We start from the raw sequence: 9,064 nt of genomic DNA, 5'->3' as shown, positions 1-9,064 counted from the left end.
GCACACTGACAAAGGGGTTGGTGCTAGTCTTTTGTAACTCCAGACAATCTGGGGACAGGGCAGGGAGACAGGAAATTGCAGAATCCTCAGAGGGTCGATGGCCCGCTGTGCTGATATGCTACTCTGTTGCCCTGCTGCCCTGATGCCTGAGTGAAGGACTGGACCTTCATCTTAAAGCGATGACCCCATAGTGACTCCAAGGGCCAGTTGGCTGGCCGCCTGATCAAAAGCCTCACAGACATAACAGGCTCCAACCCTCTTAAATCCAGCACCTGGACTCAGTCTGTCTGAGTCCTGTCCCCCAAGTGGTGCCACTTCAGTCCTGGACCCTTGGAAGTGGACTTGAAGGTGCTCTACCATCCCAGCTGTGATCATGTGGGTAAATATTATGACCTAATACTCCATGCCTAACATTCTTGAAAATACACTACCTCGTAATCACATTTAAATCTTTTTGCCCACTTTGCTGATTACAATTTAACAGAATCCCTTCTCGTTTTACATTGATTGTACTATTTGGGGTTTATGCAACGTTTATCTCGTTTGGGTCAATTTTCTGGAAGAAATGTCTAAACTGCTGATACTAAAAAAAAGCATTTTTTCCCACATTGAAATTTTCCTGCAAGGATTTGAAAGTACAAAACCTGACATCTGTAAAAATATCAAACATTTTCTTATCCCAGCTTACTCCCCTTTCTTACATTAACTATCATGAAAAACTGTTGGAAGCATGGGCAAGTCCCATAAGGGAGTATAATAATTATTTAAAGTGACTGGGAGAAGCTGACCTGGTATATGATGTCCACTTATATAAGTGGGCAGCCTGCACCAGTCCAGACAACCCTTATGGTGATTTAAGAGGCCTTAGGCAACCTTAGAAAGCTCTCTAAGTGTTTGTAGTGTATGTTGCATTGAGTGCAGTGTAATTATGTTGCATATAATTATGTGGCACTGAGTGGTATTGTGTGGAGTATGTGGTGCATTCAGTAGAGTGTAATTATGTGGTGTGTAATTATGTGGCACTGAGTGGTATTTGGAGTGTATGTTGAATTGAGTGCAGTGTAATTATGCGGTGTGTAATTACGTGGCACTAAGTGGTATTTGGAGTGTATGTGGTTTTGAGTGCAGTGTAATTATGTGGCGTGTAATTATGTGGCACTGAGTGGTATTTGGAGTGTATGTTGCATTGAGTGCTGTGTAATTATGTGGCGTGTAATTATGTGGCACTTAGTGGGATTTGGACTGTATGTTGCATTGAGTGCAGTATAATTATGTAGCGTTTAATTATGTGGCATTGAGTGGTATTTGGAATGTATGTTGAATTGAGTGCAGTCTAATTATGTGGAGTGTAATTATGTGGCACTGAGTGGTATTTGGAGTGTATGTTGCATTGAGTGCAGTGTAATTATGTGGCGTGTAATTATGTGGCACTGAGTGGTATTTGGAGTGTATGTTGCGTTGAGTGCAGTGTAATTATGTAGCATATAAATATGTGGCACTGAGTGGTATTGTGTGGAGTGTATGTTGTATTCAGTAGAGTGTAATTGTGTGGCATGTAATTATGTGGTACTGAGTGGTATTGTTTGGCATGTATGTTGCATTGAGTGCAGTGTAATTATGCAGCATATAATTATGTGGCACTGAGTGGTATTGTGTGGAGTGTGTGTTGCATTCAGTACAGTGTAATTATGTGGTGCTTAATTATGTGGCACTGAGTGGTATTTGGAGTGTATGTTGCACTGAGTGCAGTGTAATTATGTTGTATATAACTATGTGGCACTAAGTGGTATTTGGAGTGTATCTTGCATTGAGTACTGTGTAATTATGTGGCGTGTAATTATGTGCCACTGAGTGGTATTTGGAGTGTATGTTGCATTGAGTGCAGTGTAATTATGTGGTACTGAGTGGTATTTGGAGTGTATGTTGCATTGAGTGCAGTATAATTATGTGGCATGTAATTATGTGGCACTGAGTGGTATTTGGAGTGTATGTTGCATTGAGTGTAGTGTAATTATGTGGCGTGTAATTTTGTGGCACTGAGTGGTATTTGGAGTGTATGTTTCATTGAGTGCAGTGTAATTATGTGGCGTTTAATTATTTGGCACTGAGTGGTATTTGGGGTGTATCTGGCATTGAGTGCAGTGTAATTATGTGGCGTGTAATTATGTGGTACTGAGTGGTATTTGGAGTGTATGTGGCATTGAGTGCAGTGTAATTATGTGGCGTATAATTATGTGGCACTGGATGGTATTTGGAGTGTATGTTGCATTGAGTGCTGTGTAAGTATGTGGCGTGTAATTATGTGGCACTGAGAGGGATTTTGAGTATATGTTGCATTGAGTGCAGTGTAATTATGTGGCGTGTAATTATGTGGCACTGAGTAGTATTTGGAGTGTATGTTGCATTGAGTGCTGTGTAAATATGTGGCGTGTAATTATGTGGCACTGAGTGAGATTTGGAGTTTATGTTGCATTGAGTGCAGTGTAATTATGTGGCATGTAATTATGTGGCACTGAGTGGTATTTGGAGTGTATGTTGCATTAAGTACAGTGTAATTATGTGGCGTGTAATTATATGGCACTGAGTGGTATTTGGAATGTATGTTGCATTGAGTGCAGTGTAATTATGTGGCACTGAGTGGTATTTGGAATGTATGTGGCATTGAGTGCAGTGTAATTATGTGGCGTGTAATTATGTGGCACTGAGTGGTATTTGGTATTTGGAGTGTATGTGGCATTGAGTGTTTTGTAATTATGTGGCGTGTAATTATGTGGCACCTAGTGGTATTTGGAGTGTATGTTGCTTTGAGTGCAGTGTAATTATGTGGCGTGTAATTATGTGACACTGAGTGGTATTTGAAGTGTATGTTGCATTGGGTGCAGTGTAATTATGTGCTTTGTAATTATGTGGCACTGAGTGGTATTTGGAGTATATGTTGCGTTGAGCGCAATATAATTATGTACCATATAATTATGTGGCAATGAGTGGCATTGTATGGAGTGTATGTTGTATTCAGTAGAGTGTAATTGTGTGGCGTGTAAATATGTGGCACTGGGTGGTATTGTTTGGAGTGTATGCTGCATTGAGTGCAGTGTAATTATGTAGCATATCATTATGTGGCACTGAGTAGTATTGTGTGGAGTGTGTGTTGCATTCAGTAGAGTGTAATTATGTGGTGTTTAACTATGTGGCATTGAGTGGTATTTGGAGGGTATGTTGCATTGAGTGCAGTATAATTATGTTGCATATAACTATGCGGAAAAAATTACAAAAAACAATTTGATGGACAGAATGTAGATCAATGTCTTACATTCACCCCAGTACAAGGATCTGGGCCTAAATCCATCGTTTTTTGCACTCCACACCACCCTGGGTCAGATAATGGCTTTATGCAAATCAGCTCTGACCCTGTGCCCCATGGGAACAGTCCAGTCCGAACTACAACAGCCATATCTTTCCCAGACCGGAATCAAGCATCCGAGGACTGGACCGGTTTCGAGGTAACACCTCTCATCAGCCCGGCTAGCTTGACTCCAGTGGTGTGGAGGCTCTGGGACCCACGTCTGAGCTACCCCAGTACACTCAGGGAGAAAATTGCAAAGAACAATTTGATGGACAGAATGTAGATCAATGTCTTACATTCACCCCAGTACAAGGATCTGGGCCTAAATCCATCGTTTTTTGCACTCCACACCACCCTGGGTCAGATAATGGCTTTATGCAAATCGGCTCTGACCCTGTGCCCCATGGGAACAGTCCAGTCCGAACTACAACAGCCATATCTTTCCCAGACCGGAATCAAGCATCCGAGGACCGGACCGGTTTCGAGGTAACACCTCTCATCAGCCCGGCTAGCTTGACTCCAGTGGTGTGGAGGCTCTGGGACCCACGTCTGAGCTACCCCAGTACACTCAGGGAGAAAATTACAAAAAACAATTTGATGGACAGAATGTAGATCAATGTCTTACATTCACCCCAGTACAAGGATCTGGGCCTAAATCCATCGTTTTTTGCACTCCACACCACCCTGGGTCAGATAATCGCTTTATGCAAATCAGCTCTGACCCTGTGCCCCATGGGAACAGTCCAGTCCAAACTACAACAGCCATATCTTTCCCAGACCGGAATCAAGCATCCGAGGACCGGACCGGTTTCGAGGTAACACCTCTCATCAGCCCGGCTAGCTTGACTCCAGTGGTGTGGAGGCTCTGGGACCCACGTCTGAGCTACCCCAGTACACTCAGGGAGAAAATTACAAAAAACAATTTGATGGACAGAATGTAGATCAATGTCTTACATTCACCCCAGTACAAGGATCTGGGCCTAAATCCATCGTTTTTTGCACTCCACACCACCCTGGGTCAGATAATGGCTTTATGCAAATCAGCTCTGACCCTGTGCCCCATGGGAACAGTCCAGTCCGAACTACAACAGCCATATCTTTCCCAGACCGGAATCAAGCATCCGAGGACCGGACCGGTTTCGAGGTAACACCTCTCATCAGCCCGGCTGTTGCATTGAGTGCAGTGTAATTATGTGGCATGTAATTATGTGGCACTGAGTGGGATTTGGAGTGTATGTTGCATTGAGTGCTGTGTAATTATGTGGCGTGTAATTATGTGGGACTGAGTGGTATTTGGAATGTATGTTGCATTGAGTGCAGTGTAATTATGTGGCATGTAATTATGTGGTATTGAGTGGTATTTGGAGTGTATGTTGCGTTCAGCGCAGTGTAAATATGTAGCATATAATTATGTGACACGAGCGGTATTGTGTGTAGTGTATGTTGTATTCTGTAGAGTGTAATTATGTGGCATGTAATTATGTGGCACTGAGTGGTATTTGGAGTGTGTGTGGCATTGAGTGCAGCGTAATTATGTGTCGTGTAATTATGTGGCACTGAGTGGAATTTGAATGCATGTTGCATTGAGCGCAGTGTAATTATGTGGCGTGTAATTATGTGGCACTGAGAGGTATTTGTAGTGTATGTTGCATTGAGTGCAGTGTAAATATGTGGTGTGTAATTATGTGGCACTGAGTGGAATTTGGAGTGTATGTTGCGTTGAGCGCAGTGTAATTATGTAGCATATAATTATGTTGCACTGAGTGGTATTGTGTGGAGTGTATGTTGTATTCAGTAGAGTGTAATTGTGTGGCGTTGCATTATGTGGCACTGAGTGGTATTTGGAGTGTATGTTGCATTGAGTGCAGTGTAACTATGCGGCGTGTAATTATGTGACACTGAGTGGTATTTGGAGTGTATGTTGCATTGAGTGCAGTGTAATTATGTGGCATGTAATTATGTGGCACTGAGTGGGATTTGGAGTGTATGTTGCATTGAGTGCTGTGTAATTGTCATGCCTGTCGTTTGCACGGAAGACCGTGATGCACGATGGAGCCCTTTTTAACCCAGATCGGTATATCGGCCGACTGCTAGAGAGAACGTGGTTGGCAATGGTTGGCAAATGTTATACAGGGTCTGCAGCGCATGCGCAGTGTTCACGCATGCGCAGAAGTGACGCGATGTGAGACTTAAACCCGCCCCAAACACTCAGGAAGTGCTTCGCGTTAGCCAGCTGTATCCAGTTTCGTTCCGGGTCACGGTGAAGGCGTCCGAGGAGCTAGCGGGCCGTTGGGGTTGGAGTTCGTCTCTTCCCGAGTTCTTGAATCCTGTTCTTGGTATCGTAAGTCCTAGGAAGCGGCTTGCTCCTGGGCTGTTGCTCTGTTTTCTTTTATTATTCTATTTGTTTATTCCGCTTTGACTTTATAGCGGCTTTGCAAACTCGTAGGTAAATTGCTTGCCTAATTTGAATGCCACGTTTCTTGCCACTTAGTTCGGAGTGGTGTTTATTTGATTATTGCTTTACCGGTCTTGGTGAATTTTGTATACTTTGGTACAGCGTTCTGATACACTACCAGTGGTGAGTTTAAGAGACAGGAGAGATTCCTTAGTTACAGTATTGCCTGGACATTACTCATAGTGTTCTCTTGTATTTAGATTTATGTTGCATTGGATAAACCATATCAAGACTGACCAACTATTAGGGTGTACTCACTTACGGAAAAAGAAAATTTGTATTTAAGGGAATACCGTGATACTATGCTAGATCTTGGTTACATCAGACTCTCTAGATCTCATCAGCGTTATTTTTCATCCCTAAAAGGGAAGGAGGTCTACGCTGCTGCATTGATTATAGATTATTGTACGCCATCACAAATAAAAACAAGTATCCCTTACCACTCATCTCCTCTCTACTCGATCAAATAAAGGATGCGAAATGGTTCAGGAAATTAGATCTACGTGGGGCCTACAACCTCGTCCGTGTTAAAGACGGAGATGAGTGGAAGACGGCGTTCTGCACCAAGTTCGGTCTATATGAATACATGGTAATGCCCTTCAGGCTTTGTAATGCTCCTTCAGCATTCCAATATTTTATTAATGAAGTGTTGAAGGAGTATCTTGACAAAAGTGTTATCGCATACATTGATGACCTACTAATCTATTCTAAAACCCTTGATGAACATCTAGGCCATGTAAAGGAGGTCTTACACAGGTTGCAAAACAATTCTCTTTTTTGTAAATTAGATAAATGCTTCTTTCATCGCCACCAGGTTGCTTTTTTGGGGTTTATTGTATCAGCGGATGTCTGAGCATGGATCCACAAAAAGTCAGCGCTGTTTTAGAATGGCCTCCTCCTAAGAATGTAAAGGAAATCCAACAATTCATTGGATTCTCGAATTTCTATAGGCGTTTCATACACCAGTTCTCAGATCTTGTAGCTCCTATCACGCGCTTGTTGCGAAAAGGAGTCCCTTTTCATTGGTCTGAGGAAGCTAGCAAGGCTTTTAACATTTTGAAAGACGCGTTCACGAGGGCTCCTATTCTGAAACACCCTGATCTGTCTTGTCCGTATGTGGTGGAAGTAGACGCCTCACAAGTAGCGGTAGGGGGTGTCCTTTCTCAAGCGGATTCTAACACTGGAGAACTCCATCCTGTGGCCTACTATTCACACAAGTTGACTCCAGCCGAAGTGAACTATACGGTTGGGGAGAGGGAACTCCTAGCTATCAAGAAAGTGTTGGAGGAATGGAGACAGTATCTTTTGGGCACAAATCACACGGTTACTGTATTGACAGACCATCGCAATCTACAATATCTAAAGTCTGCTAGAGCATTGTCTATGCGACAACTGAGATGGACACAGTTCTTCAATGAGTATGATTTTAGTATACATTTCAGGGCGGGCAGACAAAACGGTAAAGCAGATGCTTTATCTCGTCTGGGGTTTGAGCCACTACCTACTGATGATACACCTCCCTGTATCATTGCTCCTCAACGAATAATTGGAGTCCTTACTACTGAAGAGGACTTTCTTCTACAAGTTAAGAATGCCCAACAAGAACCTGCCTCTCAAGCCGTGTTACACCAACAGCAGTCCCAGGTCAGACCTTCATTATGTGCAGGGAGGATTGTTCATCCCCACAATACCCCTTCAGAATCAGGTGATGGAATGGTGCCATTCCCATGGTATCGCAGGGCATCCAGGAAATAAGAGAACATTAGAGTTAATCAGAAGATACTGTTGGTGGCCTCATATAGTGAAAGATGTACAACAGTATGTTCGGACTTGCCATGTATGTGCTCAAGGAAAGGCATCACACGAAGGATATGTAGGCCTGTTACTTCCCCTTCCCACACCTTTGGCTCCCTGGCAGTCTGTATCTATGGACTTCATTGTAGAGCTACCACATACACAAAGGGGGAATAACACTCTCTTAGTCGTAGTGGACATGTTTACCAAATCAGCTCATTTCATCCCATTAAAAGGTTTACCTACGTCTTCTGTTCTAGCAGGAGTCTTCCTACAAAATATAGTCAGACTTCATGGTCTTCCCGCTATCCTAGTCACGGATAGAGGCTCTCAATTCATATCCAACTTTTGGAAACAGTTATGTAAGTCTCTGAAGATTGAAGTCCGCCTCTCATCGAGTCATCACCCCCAGACGGATGGACAAACAGAGCGGGTGAACCAAAGCCTTGAACAGTTCTTGCGATGTCAACTGCTGCAGGAACAGAAAGAGTGGGATGAGCTGATTTGGTTGACAGAAATGTCATACAACAATAGTCACCATTTTTCTACTCTATTCACTCCTTTTCATGCTTCATACGGGTTCCATCCTAAAGTCCTACCCTTTTCTCCTTTGAGGCCTTGTGCCATTCCAGCTGTACAAGATTTTGTCACACATCTGCAAACTGTGCATTCCACCATCCATGACAACTTAGACAAGGCCAAATCTGATTTCAAGAAAGCAGCAGACACACATAGACATACAGGACCCACTTATCAAAAGAATGATAACGTCTGGCTTTCCACCAAATATTTGGCTTTAAAGGGAGCCTGTAAATTTCAGCCTAAGTACATTGGTCCTTTTCTCATTATCCAAGTCATCAATCCTGTGGCCATGAAGCTGAAACTACCACCATCAATGAAGATACACTCTGTATTTCACGTTTCCCTGTTAAAACCTGTAGTGCCTGATACCCGCCTTCCGACAACCCCTCTTCCTACTATGGTAGACGATGGTGAGGAATACGAGGTGGGTGCTATTATTGACTTTAGGAGAGTGCGTGGTCGCCTCCAATATCTGATTCACTGGAAGGGCTATGGCATTGAGGAAAGATCTTGGGAACCCGCAAGCCAAGTGCATGCTCCTCGTTTATTGCGAGCTTTTCACAGGCGATTCCCCCATAAGCCAAAACCTGTGGGGGGCACTGTGGGAGGTGTGTTCTGTCATGCCTGTCGTGTGCGCGGAAGACCGTGATGCACGATGGAGCCCTTTTTAACCCAGATCGGTATATCGGCCGACTGCTAGAGAGAACGTGGTTGGCAATGGTTGGCAAATGTTATACAGGGTCTGCAGCGCATGCGCAGTGTTCACGCATGCGCAGAAGTGACGCGATGTGAGACTTAAACCCGCCCCAAACACTCAGGAAGTGCTTCGCGTTAGCCAGCTGTATCCAGTTTCATCCCGGGTCACGGTGAAGGCGTCCGAGGAGCTAGCG

Source organism: Lissotriton vulgaris, chromosome 7 (assembly GCF_964263255.1).
Source record: "Lissotriton vulgaris chromosome 7, aLisVul1.2, whole genome shotgun sequence".
In the NCBI taxonomy this organism is placed as follows: Eukaryota; Metazoa; Chordata; class Amphibia; order Caudata; family Salamandridae; genus Lissotriton; species Lissotriton vulgaris.
The sequence above is the reverse complement of the archived record's forward strand: the minus strand, read 5'-3'. Positions refer to the sequence as shown.